This window comes from Arachis ipaensis, chromosome B8 (genome assembly GCF_059453495.1).
Source record: "Arachis ipaensis isolate K30076 ecotype BB chromosome B8, ASM5945349v1, whole genome shotgun sequence".
NCBI classification, from domain to species: Eukaryota; Viridiplantae; Streptophyta; class Magnoliopsida; order Fabales; family Fabaceae; genus Arachis; species Arachis ipaensis.
In genome coordinates, this window is record NC_142443.1 from 63,653,558 (window position 1) to 63,670,347 (window position 16,790).

Sequence of the window (16,790 nt, forward strand, 5' to 3'; positions counted from 1 at the left end):
AGCTAACGTAAGAAGCAAGAGTGGTCGACAACGTTAGTGACACCCAACATTGTCACTAACGTTGGAAGCAACCACACAACCCCCCAAGGAGCCACGTTAACTTCCACGTTAACTTAGTTAACGTGGAAGCTAACGTTGATGAGTGAAAGAAACGCCAACGTTAGTGACATTCAACATTGTCACTAACGTTGGGGATGGCTAAGCATGGCCACGTTAGAAGCCACGTTAACCTAGTTAACGTGGACTCTAACGTGAGACATAGGGGCACCTTGGAACGTTAGTGACAATGTTGAGTGTCACTAACGTTCTCGAAGGATGGCAAGCCCACATTAAAGAGCCACGTTAACTAAGTTAACGTGGGCTCTAACGTGGGAACAAAGGGGGCTTTTCAAAGTTATTGGGAATGTTAAGTCTCAATAACGTGTGCGAAGGACTTAGAGGCAACGTTAGTGGCAACGTTTTTTGCCACTAACGTTGAAGTTAACGTGGCTTTTACTTAGGAACGTTAGTGAGAAAGTTGATTGTCACTAACGTTCTCGAACTCATATTTTCACTAAACGTTAACACTCCTAACGTCCTGAGCTAAAGTCTCTGCCCACTTCACACTTTCTCTCTACAAGTAAAGCCAAGCCCAAATGAAAAAGAAAACTGCTTCAAACTCAAGATCCAAAGGCCTAAGACTTGAAGAGCTAACTAGAAGCTGAGGAAAGTAGTATATATAGGAGTAGCTTTAAATTGTTGAAAGGGGGCTGAAAAGTTGGAAAAGAGAACTACTCTCTGTATCTTACCTTCTCTGCAATTTCTAGTTTTATGATGTATTCTCCATCTTTGTTTTCATTTTCTAGAGCTATGAACAACTAAACCCCTTTCATTGGGTTAGGGAGCTCTGTTGTAAGTTGATGGATCAATACTAATTTTCATTTTTTTTCTTCTCTCTTTTCTCTTGATTTTACTTGAAAGCTTTCGATCTTCATCCAATTGGGTAGCTATCTTGGAAAAGGAGCTATTCAGACTTGGATCTCTTCTGAACCTTGAAAGAGGAATGAAGAGATCAAGCTAGAAATGCTTTCTCATGCTGGACCAAATTGGGTTTGGATGGATATGTGACTATAATCCTCTCAATACCTGGTTTGGAAAATGCATGTGGTATAATCAGTGACCACACTTCATCTCTTCTCATGAGCAATTGACCAAGGAATTGGCTATTGATCAAGATTTGAGAGATTGAATTGCAAGAAATTGTAATTCAATCAATTAAGATTGCCAAGGAGATCAATGAGTGCATTGAGTGAGGAAGAGATGAAAATGAACTTGATCCGGAGAATTGCAACATCTCCTAAGCCCAATGAACTCTCCATCTCTGATCTTACCCATTCTCTTTAATTTCCGCCATTTACTTTTATGAGCAAATCCCCCATTCCCATTTACAATTCTGCAATTTACTTTCAGTCATTTACTTCCAGTCCTTTAATTCTAGCATTTACTTTTCTGTTATTTACATTCCCGCCATTTTATTTTCTGCAACTCTCAACCCAAATTCTGGATTCGCTCAACTAGAACATTCTTCTAATTAAAGTTGCTTGATCAATCAATCCCTGTGGGATTCGACCTCACTCTATTGTGAGTTTTTACTTGACGACAAATTCGGTACACTTGCCGAAGGAAATTCGTTGAGAGACAATTTCCACCCGCATCAAGTTTATGGCGCCGTTGCCGGGGATTGATTGTGCATCAACAATGATTAAATTGGAAGATCACTAGATTGAGCATTTTTATTTTGTGAATTTCATTTTCTGTTTGAGTGATTTACTTTCTGTTTTAGTTAAACCTCTTCCCTTCCCCCTCTACTCTTTTGTTTTTCTTTGTTATTTTCAATTCTGTTTGCTAACCCACTAACTGTTTGACATATTGCATCACCCACAACTAACAGTAATTCTGACAAAAATACTTTCTGCACCTATCTTTTCTTGCTTGCACTTGATGGTTGTATGACAGGGAGAAGAAGCGGGGCTTCAACTTCCTTCGATTCTGAACCTGAGAGGACCTTCCTTAGATTAAGGAGGGAGGCAAGAGGAAAGAAAGTGGTTGGTGCTGAGGAAGAAGAGGAATTCTTTGAACCAAACATGGAAGACAACATGAAAAACCATCATGAAGAAGAGGATCACAACCATTGGGGAGGAGGTAGAGCAAATCATGCTGGGGAGGATAGAAGAGTTTTGGGCTCTTACATCAATCCAAACCCAGGCAATTATGGAAGTAGCATCCAGAAGCCAACAATCCATGCCAACAACTTTGAACTTAAACCACAGCTCATCACCCTTGTTCAGAACAACTGTTTGTTTGGAGGAGGTGTTCAAGAAGACCCCAATCAACATTTAACCACCTTCCTGAGAATATGTGACACAATAAAGTCTAATGGTATTCATCCTGACGCCTATAGACTGCTCTTATTTCTATTCTCACTCAGGGACAAGGCAGCCAAGTGGCTGGAATCTTTCCCAAGGGAAAGCTTGACAACTTAGGAAGACGTGGTGAACAAATTCTTAGCAAGATTTTACCCTCCTCAACGAATCAATAGGCTGAGAGCTGAGGTCCAAACTTTCAGGCAACAAGATGGTGAGACTTTATATGAAGCATGGGAGAGGTTTAAAGACCTAACAAGGAGGTGCCCACCAGATATGTTCAACGAATGGGTGCAGCTGCACATTTTCTATGAAGGGCTCTCTTATGAGTCAAAGAAGGCCGTAGACCATTCATCTGGAGGATCTTTGAACAAGAAGAAGACTATTGAGGAAGCCATAGATGTTATTGAAACAGTAGCAGAGAACGACTACTTCTATGCTTCCGAAAGAGAGAACACAAGAGGAGTAATGGAGCTAAACAATGTAGATGCTCTATTGGCCCAAAACAAGCTCATTACCCAGCAGCTGACTGACCTCACCAAGAAGATGGAGAGGAACCAAGTAACAGCAATCTCCACTTCATCAACAACCCAAGAAAGAGTGAATGAAGAAGCAGAGGGTAGTCAGGAGCAAGCCAACTACATTGGAAATTCACCAAGGAAAAACTATGATCCATATTCCAAGACCTACAACCCTGGATGGAGAAATCACCCAACCTTTGGGTGGGGAAGTCAGCAAGATCAAAACCAAGACCAGAGACGTTACAACTCCAACAACAATGCAGCTCACCAACAATTCACACAGAGGACATCTCAACACCCCCACAACAACACTTCTCCACATGCCTATCAAAACCAAAACAGCACATCTGCTCCGAATCACCCATCAATTGATGACAAGCTCTCTAAGATTGAAACCTTACTTGAAGGAATATGCCAAGAGATTCAAGAAAATAAGGTGTTCAAAGAGGAGGTGCGAGCCAATATTAAGAACCAGGGAGAGACCATTAGGAAGCTGGAATTCCAGGTGGGATGTTTAGCTGAAAAGATTCCCAAACCTACCGATAGCTTCCCAAGTGACACGGAGAAAAACCCCAAAGGAGAAGCAAAAAAAGTAAGATGGGAAGATTGCAAAATGGTCACTACAAGTGATCAAGAGACTGAAGACAAGCAAGGCAAACTTTTCGAACAAACTGAAGACAACTCAACAAAGGAGGAGGATAGAGATCACCAAGAACCAGAAATCTCACAACAAGAGCTGCTGAAGCTCTATGCACCCTTCCCTCAACTGCTCAATGGTGCTGTGGGAAAGAGAATATACTCAAGGTTCCTAGACTTGTTTGCATCTCTGCATGTAAACATACCATTCATCAAGGCAATTCAACAAATACCTGCATTTATCAAGTATATGAAGGAACTTCTTCCCAGGAAAAGCTCACTCAAAGGAGGCCAGACTATAGTGATGAACAAGGAATGTAGTGCCCTTATTCAACCTGAGTTGCCTACAAAAAGAAGAGACCCAGGGAGTTTTCACATCCCTTGTGCCATAGGTGAAACTATGTTCGATAGAGCACTATGTGATTTGGGGGCCAGCATCAACTTACTGCCCTTATCCCTGGTGAAGAGGCTGCAGATCAATGAGATAATTCCCACAGATGTAATCATCAGACTGGCTGACAAAACTCAAAAGCAAGCAATAGGAGTGGTGGAAAATGTGTTGCTAAAGGTTGGGAAATACTTTCTCCCAACAGACTTTGTCATCCTGGACATGGAAGAGAGTCACACTCACCCAATCATATTGAGAAGACCATTCCTAGCTACGGCCAGAGCACTTATCGATGTAGAGAAAGGGGAGCTAATATTGAGAATCCATGATGAACGACTCAGCTTCAATGTTTTCAAACTCTCACAAGAAACAGATCAAGAGGACAAGGAACTAAGCACAAATGATAATGAGACACTGAAAGAGGAGACAAGCACTGAAGCACAGCCAGTTCATTCTGAGATCCCCTTAATTGATAAACAAGGAAAACAGCAATTGTCACAGCTCAAGGAAAAATTGGAGGAACCTAAACCTCTAGAGGTAGGTAAAGACAGCATCACAACTCCTTTAGAAAAAGAGGTCACCGAGGGCAAGGCAACCTCAAAAGAAACAAAGAAGAAGGTACCAAGGAGGTGGAGGAACAAGAAGATCCTTACGGAAGACTTCTCTCCAGGGGATAGAGTTGTCTCAGCTTACTTCCCAGATATTCCCCCTAATCTCCCCACTGTACCATCTCAGTTACCTAAGGTCTTCACTATCAACAGAGTTCTTTCCCTGGAACATGTGGAGATCATTGATCCAACCAATGGATATAAGTCCACAGCAAGAGGGGAGGACTTTAAGCACTACCAACCACCCTGATGAAGGAAAAACGTCAAGCTAGTGACGCTAAAGAAGCGCTTCATGGGAGGCAACCCATGTTTTATATGTTTTTAGAAAATAGTAAAAAAATCAATGTTTATGAATTTCAACCCAAACTTGACAAATACTTGGTGAAACCTTTATCATGCAGTATATAGTGAAGAACAAGTTTGGTGTTCAAAGCAGAACTCCTGGAGCTTTGAACAAAACTTTTCATCACAAGTACTCCAAACTAAGTTTGATGTCACCCCATGGTGCCATCAATCTGCCTATAAGGATACACAAGTAGTTAGTTAGTTGAAATTCATAAATAAACAAACTCTTTTTCTTATCTTTATTATTCTAGCCGTAGAGTTTGATTTTTATGATATTAATTTCCTTATTTTAAATCTTTATAGGAAAAAGGAAAAGAGCATTGAAGGGGATTGATTGGACAACTAAATAGGGAGAGATTCCGCCACTTAATGAAGAACACTACACACATGTCTCAAGAGGGAACGCATGGGGAAACGTTGCCATGCAACATTGGAGAAGGAAGACCCTTGAAGACCGAACCAATCACTCTCATTAAGTGATGATCCTTGTCCTTCCTTCATACACAACCCCAACCGTCCATCAAGCAACAATCCTTGCAATCCACACCTTTCATCCACTCATGATCTCCCTATATAAGTGAACCTTAGTGCATGCTTATTCCTCACACTCAAATTCCCACTCTCCACACTTCATACTTTCGGCTTGCTCAACCCCCTTCATCACACTCTGTCCTAGCCAACCTATTCCTCATCTATCCGTATCCTCCAACCCCCCCTCAAAACAGCAACTCAATTCATGGCATCATCAAGCTCAAAGAGGCAAAAGAGGAAGGAACCCATGGAGAGTGTTCTTTTTGATGAGAAGAGATTCAAAACTACCTTTCATGAACGTGAATTCGAACGGATAAAGGCTAGAAAGATATTGCCAAAGTTAATCTTCCAAATCAATGCAAATGAGTCACCACAAATTCTGGAGAAAATCGAACAGAGGGGGTGGCAATTGCTCACAAGTCCAGAGGGGAAGATCAATGGAAACCTCATCAAAGAATTTTATGCAAATGTAGTAAGAGAAGATAAAACCAAGGCCCCAACCTTCAAAAGTTACGTGAGAGGAAAGGAGGTGGACTTCAGCCCAAATGCCATAACAAGAGCTCTTCACCAGAAATCACCTCATTTTGATGAGGACAGTTATCAGGCAAGGATAAGTAGAAGCCCTGATAATGATGAGCTCTTAGAGATAGTGTCAGACATCTGTGTTATAGCAGCTGACTGGGAGAGGTACACAGATGGGAGACCCAAGTTCATCAAGAGGGGAGACCTGAGCCCTGAAGCCAAGGGGTGGTTTGAGCTAGTGAGAAGGTCTATTCTCCCAGCTGCAAATAACTCGGAGGTGAATGTCAAGAGAGCCACGATGGTGCATTGTATACTGAAGGGAGGAGAAATCAAGGTTCATGAAATCATAGCTGAAGGTATTAGAAAGATGGCAGAGAAAAGCGACTCAAGAGGAACGTTAGGTTACCCCAGCACTATTTACCGAATATGAAAGAAAGCTGGGGTGGTTTTTGAAGATGAAAACCCCATGTGGATAAAGGAAGGCATCCCAATAACTGTACGAAGGATGAATGCTGCAGCATCCCCTCTGCCTCAGCGGAAGCAAAGGAAGAGGACAGCCCCTCAAGTAGTGGAAGGACAAGTCTTAGAGGGTCAAGCACAACAGACCTTGGACATGCACCAATTGCAGGAAGCCATTGATGGCTTGTCTAGACAATATTTGGAAAGCCAAGGAGCACAGAAAGAGCTTCAACTACAAATGATGGAACAGCAACTAAGTCAAGGACAACAATGGGGAGAAACATTCAACAGGATGGAACAAAGGCAAAACGAGCAACAAGAATCCATCCAGAGGCTGATCAACATACAAGCACTCAAGAGAGACACAATGAGGACAAGCAAGGATGGGAGCATGGGCATCCACATGAATGACAGGTGGTGGAGTTCTTTTTAGTTCATCGTTTTCTATGCTTTAAATAAGGAAGATCTTGTATGAAATAGAACATGCTTCCATGTTAGTTTAAATCTTTTTAAATTCTGTCTTTTAAGTTTTCTTTCTGAATAGGTGTATGTGTGCTAGTCTTTATGTCACTGGATCCTCCTTAACTTACTTGTATGCTTGTCCTTTTAAATCAAATGAAGAGAGAATGTTTATGTTTCAAAAGACCAGAGTAGAGTTCATACTATGGAGTACATTCATGAGTTTGTGGTATGATCATAAGTTAGCTAAGTTAGTTCAACCATAAGGTGGGATGACAACTATCTGGCCTGAATACTTTGCTTTGAATATACTCATGAGACTAAGTATATGACAAGATCCTAATAAGAGAAAGAGAAAAGAATAATGAAAGTGGAAAATCAAAAGAAAAAGAGTAAGCAATAAGGCTAGGCACCAATGGTTTTGATCTTAAGATATGTGTCTGTGGTGTTCCTGTATGAGGGATCTACTTGAATGAATAAGCTCTTAGGGGTGCCTTATCACTTGGTAACTTGGGTTAACTAACTCGGGATTATCAGCTGAAAGTCCATTATCAAGAGTAACCCTCACTATCCTCAAGAAGGAAAATAAATGAACCAGATGCCTGTGGTGTGTATGTATGGGGGAGAGACTTGAGGGAGTAAGTCCTTAGGGGTGTCTCAACACCTAACACCTTGAACCAACTGGTTCGGGAGTGTTGGCTGAAAGCTTATCTTAAAAAGTTGCCCCCTTACAGAGCACTTAGCCTAAGAACACCAATAAGCTCTGAAATGACAATAAAGGGATCAATGAATAAAAGTCTCATGGGATGTAAGCAAAGTGAGTGTTTTAGGACATGATAAAGGTCTGAAAGCCAGTAAAGGAATGAACCTAAGTTGCTATGCATGAAACCACCATAAAATCAGTGATATGACTTCCACAAGAATGACTCATTTCTCTTGGCATTCCATTCATCATTCTCTTGTTCCAATACTTGCTTAGGGACAAGCAAGCTTTAAGTTTGGTGTTGTGATGCCAGGGCATCTTGGCCAGTTTCACTGACCTTTTCTTTACTGTTTTTAGGCTAGTTTCATGCATTCCCTTAGGGAATAAGCTAGTTTTGGGTAGATATTCACTTACTCCTTGATTCAAGCATACATTGTGCATTTTACATTATTTCATGAGGATTTTGCATGAGTTTAGTGACAAATTATATGCTGCATTGCCCATGACTTGGACTAGAACTTTGATGCGCTCTATTGCTTGATTTCAGGACCAAAGGAAGCAAGGAATGGGAGGTAACTTGCAAAGTTAATGAGAAAAGTGATTGCCAATAACGCTCTCGAAGCCATCATTGACCACGTTAAGAGTCACGTTAACTAAGTTAATGAGAACTCTAACGTGGAGAGGGGAAGTTGAGCCAACGTTAGTGACACTTAACATTGTCACTAACGTTGGCAAATGCTCATAAGTGGCCATGTTAGAGTCCACGTTAACTTAGTTAACGTGGCCTCTAACGTTAGAAGGGAGGGAGAAATGCCAACGTTAGTGACATTCAACATTGTCACTAACATTGGCCTAAGGAGAAACATACCACGTTAACTCCCACGTTAACTTGGTTAACGTTGGAGCTAACGTAAGAAGCAAGAGTGGTCAACAACGTTAGTGACACCCAACATTGTCACTAACGTTGGAAGCAACCACACAACCCCCAAAGGAGCCACATTAACTTCCACGTTAACTTAGTTAACATTCAACATTGTCACTAACGTTGGGGATGGCTAAGCATGGCCACGTTAGAAGCCACGTTAACCTAGTTAATGTGGACTCTAACGTGAGACATAGGGGCACCTTGGAACGTTAGTGACAATGTTGAGTGTCACTAACGTTCTCGAAGGATGGCAAGCTGGTGCACGAAATTGTGATGTCCAGGCTCGAACAATCCCTGGCAACGTGAGCAACTTGGTACGCGTAATCGTGATTACACTTTAATTATGTAAAATTCATGGCTCTTTCTTCCTCTGGCAATGGTGCCAAGAACATGGTGCCAATACCATGGTTCACAACTTCGATACAACTAACCAGCAAGTGCACTGGGTCGTCCAAGTAATACCTTACGTGAGTAAGGGTCGAATCCCACGGAGATTGTTGGTATGAAGCAAGCTATGGTCACCTTGCAAATCTCAGTTAGGCAGATATAAAACAGTTATGGAGTTTTCGAATAATAATTAATAGAATAGGGATAGAAGTACTTATGTAAATCACTGGTGAGAATTTCAGATAAGCGTATGGAGATGCAATCGTTCCTCTGAACATCTGCTTTCCTGCTATCTTCATCCAATCAGTCTTACTCCTTTCCATGGCTGGCTTTATGCAAGGGCATCACCGTTGTCAGTGGCTACATCCCCTTCTCTCAGTGAAAAATATGCTCACATGCTCTGTCACAGCACGGCTAATCATCTGTCGGTTCTCGATCATGCTGGAATAGGATTCACCATCCTTTTGCGTCTGTCACTAACGCCCAACACTCGCGAGTTTGAAGCTCGTCACAGTCATTCAATCATTGAATCCTACTCGGAATACCACAGACAAGGTTTAGACTTTCTGGATTCTCTTGAATGCCGCCATCATTCTAGCTTACGCCACGAAGATTCCGATTAAGAGATCTAAGAGATACTCATTCAATCTAATGTAGAACGGAGGTGGTTGTCAGGCACGCGTTCATAGGGAATGATGATGATTGTCACGTTCATCACATTCAGGTTGAGGTGCGAATGAATATCTTAGAAGCGAAATAAGATGAATTGAATAGAAAACAGTAGTACTTGCATTAATCTTTGAGGAACAGCAGAGCTCCACACCTTAATCTATGGAGTGTAGAAACTCTACCGTTGAAAATACGTAAGTGAAAGGTCCAGGCATGGCCGAGATGGCCAGCCCCCAAAACGTGATCACAGGATCAAAATACAATCCCTGATCCAGGATGGTCAAAAGGACGTCTAATACAATAGTGAAAGGTCCTATTTATAATAAACTAGCTACTAGGGTTTACATGAGTAAGTAATTGATGCATAAATCCACTTCCGGAGCCCACTTGGTGTGTGCTTGGGCTGAGCTTTGAGTGTTACACGTGCAGAGGCCATTTGTGGAGTTGAACGCCAGGTTTTGATCCATTTCTGGCGTTCAACTCTGGTTTTGGATCCTTTTCTGGCACTGGACGCCAGAATTGGGCAGAGAGCTAGCGTTGAACGCCAGTTTACGTCATCTATTCTTGGCCAAAGTATGGACTATTATATATTGCTGGAAAGCCCTGAATGTCTACTTTTCAACGCAATTGAAAGCGTGCAATTTCGAGTTCTGTAGCTCCAGAAAATCCACTTTGAGTGCAGGGAGGTCAGAATCCAACAACATCAGCAGTCCTTCTTCAACGTCTGAATCTGATTTTTGCTCAAGTCCCTCAATTTCAGCCAGAAAATACCTGAAATCACAAAAAAACACACAAACTCATAGTAAAGTCCAGAAATGTGAATTTAACATAAAAACTAATGAAAACATCCCTAAAAGTAACTAGATTCTACTAAAAACATACTAAAAACAATGTCAAAAAGCGTATAAATTATCCGCTCATCACAACACCAAACTTAAATTGTTGCTTGTCCCCAAGCAACTGAAAATCAAATAGGATAAAAAGAAGAGAATATACTATAAATTTCAAACTATCAATGAAACATAGCTTCAATCAGATGAGCGGGACTTGTAGCTTTTTGCCTCTTGAATAGTTTTGGCATCTCACTCTATCCATTGAGGTTCAGAATGATTGGTATCTATAGGAACTCAGAGTTCAGATAGTGTTATTGATTCTCCTAGTTCAGTATGATGATTCTTGAACACAGCTTCTTTATGAGTCTTGGCCGTGGCCCTAAGCACTTTGTTTTCTAGTATTACCACCGGATACATAAATGCCACAGACACATAATTGGGTGAACCTTTTCAGATTGTGACTCAGCTTTGCTAAAGTCCCCAATTAGAGGTGTCCAGGGTTCTTAAGCACACTCTTTTTTTTTGCTTTGGACCTTGACTTTAACTACTCAGTCTCAAGTTTTCACTTGACACCTACACGCCACAAGCACATGGTTAGGGACAGCTTGGTTTAGCCGCTTAGACCAGGATTTTATTCCTTTAGGCCCTCCTATCCACTGATGCTCAAAGCCTTGGGATCCTTTTTATTTGCCCTTGCCTTTTGGTTTTAAGGGTTATTGGCTTTTTCTGCTTGCTTTTTCTTTTTCTTATTTTTCTATTTTTTTCGCCTATATTTTATTTTTTATTTTTATTTTTTATTTTTTTTTTCTGCAAGCTTTGTTCTTTGCTGCTTTTTCTTGCTTCAAGAATCATTTTTATGATTTTTCAGATTATCAAATAACATGTCTCCTAGTCATCATTCTTTCAAGGGCCAACATATTTAACATTCTTAAACAACAACTTCAAAAGACATATGCACTGTTCAAGCATTCATTCAGAAAATAAGAAGCATTGTCACCACATCAATATAATTAAGCTAAGTTCAAGGATAAATTCGAAACTCATGTACTTCTTGTTCTTTGGATCCGGGTTCTTACTTTGATCATGGTTCTTGGTGATCCATGCATTGGCATAGAACTCTTGAACCATTAGGATGCCGACTTGTTGGATGGGATTTGTTAGAACTTCCCAACCTCTTCTTTGAATTTCATGTCGGATCTCCGGATACTCATTTCTTTTGAGTTTGAAAGGTACCTCAGGGATCACCTTCTTCTTGGCCACAACATCATAGAAGTGGTCTTGATGGGCTTTGGAGATGAACCTTTCCATCTCCCATGACTCGGATGTGGAAGCTTTTATCTTCCCCTTCCCTTTTCTAGAGGATTCTCCGGTCTTAGGTGCCATCAATGGTAATGGAAAAACAAAAAGCTTATGCTTTTATCACACCAAACTTATAATTTTGTTCGCCCTCGAGCAATAAAAGAAAGAATAGATGAAGAAGAAGAAGAAATGGAGGAGAGGGAGAGTGGGAAGTGTTTTCGGCCAAGAAGGGTGTAGAGGGGTGTGTTGTGTGAATTTGATGAAGAATGGAGGGCTTTATATTAGGGAAGGGAGGGGGGTTAAGGTTCGGCCATATGGGTGGGTTTGGGTGGGAAATTGGTTTTGAATTTTGAAGGTAGGTGGAGTTTATGAGGTAGGTTTATGGGGAAGAGTGGATGGATGTGAGTGGTGAAGAGGTGATAGGGAAGAGAGTTTGAGGTGATTGGTTAAGGGTTTTTGGGGAAGAGTGTTTATGGGGTTGTGTGAAAGAGAGTGGTGAGAAGAAGTGAGTGGAGGTAGGTGGGGATCCTGTGGGGTCCACAGATCCTGAGTGGATCCTGTGGGGTCCACAGATCCTGAGGTGTTCAAGGATTTACATCCCTGCACCCTTTAGGCATGTAAAAATGCCTTTGCACCCAACTCTGGGCGTTCAGCGCCAGGTTGGTGGCCATTTTCGGCGTTCAACGCCCATTTGTGTGCCATTTCTGGCGTTGAACGCCAGAACCATGCCTGTTCTGGTGTTCAGCGCCCAGAAGCTGTCCATTTTGGGCGTTCAGTGCCAGAACCATGCTCTGTTCTGGCGCTGAACGCCAGACAGATGCTCCTCCAGGGTGTGATTTTTCTTCTGCTGTTTTTGATTCCGTTTTCAATTTTTATATTTATTTTGTGACTCCACATGATCATGAACCTACAAAGACATATAACTAAGAAAAATAGTTAGATAAATAAAAATTGGGTTGCTCCCAACAAGCGCTTCTTTAATGTCAATAGCTTGACAGTGGGCTCTCATGGAGCCTCACAGATGTTCAGAGCATTGTTGAAACTCTCCAACACCAAACTTAGAGTTTGGATATGGGAGTTCAACACCAAACTTAGAGTTTGGTTGTGGCCTCCCAACACCAAACTTAGAGTTTGACTGTGGGGGCTCTGGTTGACTCTGCTTTGAGAGAAGCTTTTTCTGCTTCCTCTCCATGGTTGCAGAGGGAGATCCTTGAGTTTTAAACACAAGGGAGTCCTCATTCCATTGAATGACTATTTCACCTCTGTCAACATCAATCACAGCTCTTGCTGTGGCTAGGAAAGGTCTTCCTAGGATGATGGATTCATCCTCTTCCTTTCCAGTATCCAGGACTATGAAATCAGCAGGGATGTAAAGGCCTTCAACCTTTACTAACACGTCCTCTACTTGTCCATAAGCCTGTTTTCTTGAACTGTCTGCCATCTCTAATGAGATTTTAGCAGCTTGCACCCCATAGATTCCCAGTTTCTCTATTACAGAGAGGGGCATGAGGTTTATTCCTGAACCAAGGTCACATAGAGCCTTAAAGATCATGGTGCCTATGGTACAGGGTATTATGAACTTTCCAGGATCCTGTCTCTTCTGAGGCAATGTCAGTTGATCCAGATCACTTAGTTTATTGATGAACAAGGGAGGTTCAACTTCTCAAGTATCAATGCCAAATAATTTGGCATTCAGCTTTATGATTGCACCAAGAAACTTGGCAGTTTGCTCTTCAGTAACATCCTCATTCTCTTCAGAAGAGGAATACTCATTAGAGCTCATGAAGGGCATAAGGAGGTTCAATGGAATCTCTATGGTCTCTAGATGAGCCTCAGAGTCCTTTGGTTCCTCAGAGGGAAGCTCCTTATTGACCACTGGACGTCCCAGGAGGTCTTCCTCCTTGGGATTTGCGTTCTCCACTCCCCTTGTAGGTTCGGCCATGGTGCTTATGTCAATGGCCTTGCACTCTCCTTTTGGGTTCTCTTCTGTATTGCTTGGGAGAGTACTGGGAGGGATTTCAGTGATCCTTTTACTCAGCTGGCCCACTTGTGCTTCCAAATTTCTAATGGAAGACCTTGTTTCATTCATGAAGCTCACAGTGGCCTTGGATAGATCAGAGACTAGATTTGCTAAATTAGAAGCATTTTGTTCAGAGTTCTCTGTCTGTTGCTGAGTGGATGATGGAAAAGGTTTATTATTGTTAAACCTGTTTCTTCCACCATTATTAAAGCCTTGTTGAGGCTTTTGATCCTTCCATGAGAAATTTGGATGATTTCTCCATGATGAGTTATAGGTGTTTCCATAAGGTTCACCTAAGTAATTCACCTCTGCTATTGCAGGGTTCTCAGGATCATAAGCTTCTTCTTCAGAAGATGCCTCTTGAGTACTGTTGGATGCAGCTTGCATTCCATGCAGACTCTGAGAGATCATATTGACTTGCTGAGTCAATATTTTATTCTGAGCCAATATGTCATTCAGAGTATCAACTTCAAGAACTCCCTTCTTCATAGGCGTCCCATTGTTCACAGGACTCCTTTCAGAAGTGTACATGAACTGGTTATTAGCAACCATGTCAATGAGTTCTTGAGCTTCTGCAGGCGTTTTCTTTAGGTGAATGGATCCACCTGCAGAAGTGTCCAGTGACATCTTTGATAGCTCAGATAAACCATCATAAAATATATCCAGAATGGTCCATTCTGAAAGCATGTCAAAAGGACACTTTTTGGTCAACTGTTTGTATCTTTCCCAAGCTTGATAGAGGGATTCACCTTCTTTCTGTCTGAAGGTTTGAACATCAGCTCTAAGCTTGCTCAGCTTTTGAGGAGGAAAGTATTTGGCTAAGAAAGCCGTGACCAGCTTATCCCAAGAGTTCAGGCTGTCTTTGGGTTGAGAATCCAACCATAATCTGGCTCTGTCTCTTACAGCAAAAGGGAAAAGCATGAGCCTGTAGACTTCAGGATCTACTCCATTAGTCTTAACAGTATCACATATCTGCAAGAATTCAGTTAAGAACTGAAAAGGATCTTCAGATGGAAGTCCATGAAACTTGCAGTTCTACTACATCAGAGAAACTAATTGAGGTTTCAGCTCAAAGTTGTTTGCTCCAATGGCAGGAATGGAGATGCTTCTTCCATGTAAATTGGAATTAGGTGCAGTAAAGTCACCAAGCATCTTCCTTACATTATTATTATTTTCGGCTGCCATCTCCTCTTCCTGTTCAAAAATTTCTGAAAGGTTATTTCTGGATTGTTGCAATTTAGCTTCTCTTAATTTTCTCTTTAGAGTCCTTTCAGGTTCCGGATCTGCTTCAACAAGAATATTCTTGTCCTTGCTCCTGCTCATATGACAAAGAAGAGGGCACAGAAAAAATAATAATAATAATAGAGATCCTTTATACCACAGTATAGGGATCTCTGTGTGAGTAGAAGAAGAGAGGGAGACAAAGAATGTAATATAATGGAAGAAACACAACTGTGAGGAGGGTTGAGATGTGAGATGAGATGTTAGTAGATGAATAAATAAATAGAATAAGATGGGAGAGGAGGAATTTTTGAAAATAATTTTTGAAAAAGAGTTAGTGATTTTTGAAAATAGTTTTTGAAAAATGTTAGTAATTTTCGAAAATTAAGATTTAAAAATTAAAAATTAAAATAATTAATAAATTAAAAAGAAATTTTGAAAAAGGGGGAAGATATTTTCGAAAATGAGAGAGAGAGAGTTAGTTAGGTAGTTTTGAAAAAGTTAAGAAACAAACAAAAAGTTAGTTAGTTAGTTGAAACAAATTTGAAAATCAATTTTGAAAAGATAAGAAGTTAGGAAGTTAGAGAGGATATTTTTAAATCAAATTTTTGAAAGAGATAAGAAGATATTTTTGAAAAGATATGATTGAAATTAGTTTTGAAAAAGATTTGATTTTTAAAATCACAATTAATGACTTGATTCATAAGAAATCACAAGATATGATTCTAGAATTCAAAGTTTGAATCTTTCTTAACAAGCAAGTAACAAACTTCAAATTTTTGAATCAAAACATTAATTGATTATGTTATTTTCGAAAATTTGATATAAAAATAAGAAAAATATTTTTGAAAAATATTTTTGGAATTTTCGAAAATAACTAAGAATTTTGAAAAAGATTTGATTTTTGAAAAAGATTTTGAAAAAGATAAGATTTTCGAACTGAAAATTTGATTTGACTCATGAGAAACAATTTGATTTTAAAAATTTTTGAAAAAGTCAATCCAAATTTTCAATTTTATGAGAGAAAATGGGAAAGATATTTTTTTTTTATTTTTGAAATTTTTATGATGAGAGAGAAAAACACTAAAAAGATGCAATGCATGAAATTTTTAGATCAAAACATGTGATGCATGCAAGAATGCTATGAATGTCAAGATGAACACCAAGAACACTATGAATGTCAAGATGAACATCATAGACACAATTTTGAAAAACTTTTAATGCAAAGAAAACATGCAAGACACCAAACTTTGAATTCTTTAATGCTTAGACACTAAGAATTCAAGAATGCATATGAAAAACAATAAAAGACACAAAACAAAAAATCATCAAGATCAAACAAGAAGACTTACCAAGAACAACTTGAAGATCATGAAGAACACTATGAATGCATGAGAATTTTCGAAAAATGCAAGATGCACATGCAATTGACACCAAACTTATAACATGACTCAAGACTCAAACAAGAAACATGAAAAATATTTTTTGATTTTTATGATTTTCTAATTTTTTTATTTTTTTTTTCGAAAATTAATTGAAAAAGAAAAATAAGGATTCCAAAATTTTTAATATGAATTCCAGGAATCTTGCATTCTTAGTCTAAAGCTTCAGTCCAGGAATTAGACATGGCTCACTAGCCAGCCAAGCTTTCAATGAAAGCTCCGGTCCAAAACACTAGACATGGCCAATGGCCAGCCAAGCTTCAGCATGTAATTCAGACATGACACGCCTGACATACTCATTCCCAAAGGAATTAGACGTGGCTTTACAGCCAGCCAGGCTTCAACATGCTTCATGAAACACTAGAATTCATTCTTAAAAATTTTGAATAAAATTTTTGAAAACATTTTTATATTATTTTC

The 16,790-nt window shown here is 40.0% G+C and overlaps 1 non-coding gene across 1 annotated transcript; it reads right to left on the bottom strand.

Annotated features, from left to right (window-relative positions):
* Positions 1 to 2,576: 2,576 nt before the first annotated feature.
* Positions 2,577 to 2,683, bottom strand: LOC148548342 (small nucleolar RNA R71). Its single transcript, XR_015897652.1, has one exon. It is a non-coding gene; the product is annotated as a small nucleolar RNA R71 (small nucleolar RNA).
* Between the last annotated feature and the right edge of the window lie 14,107 nt (positions 2,684 to 16,790).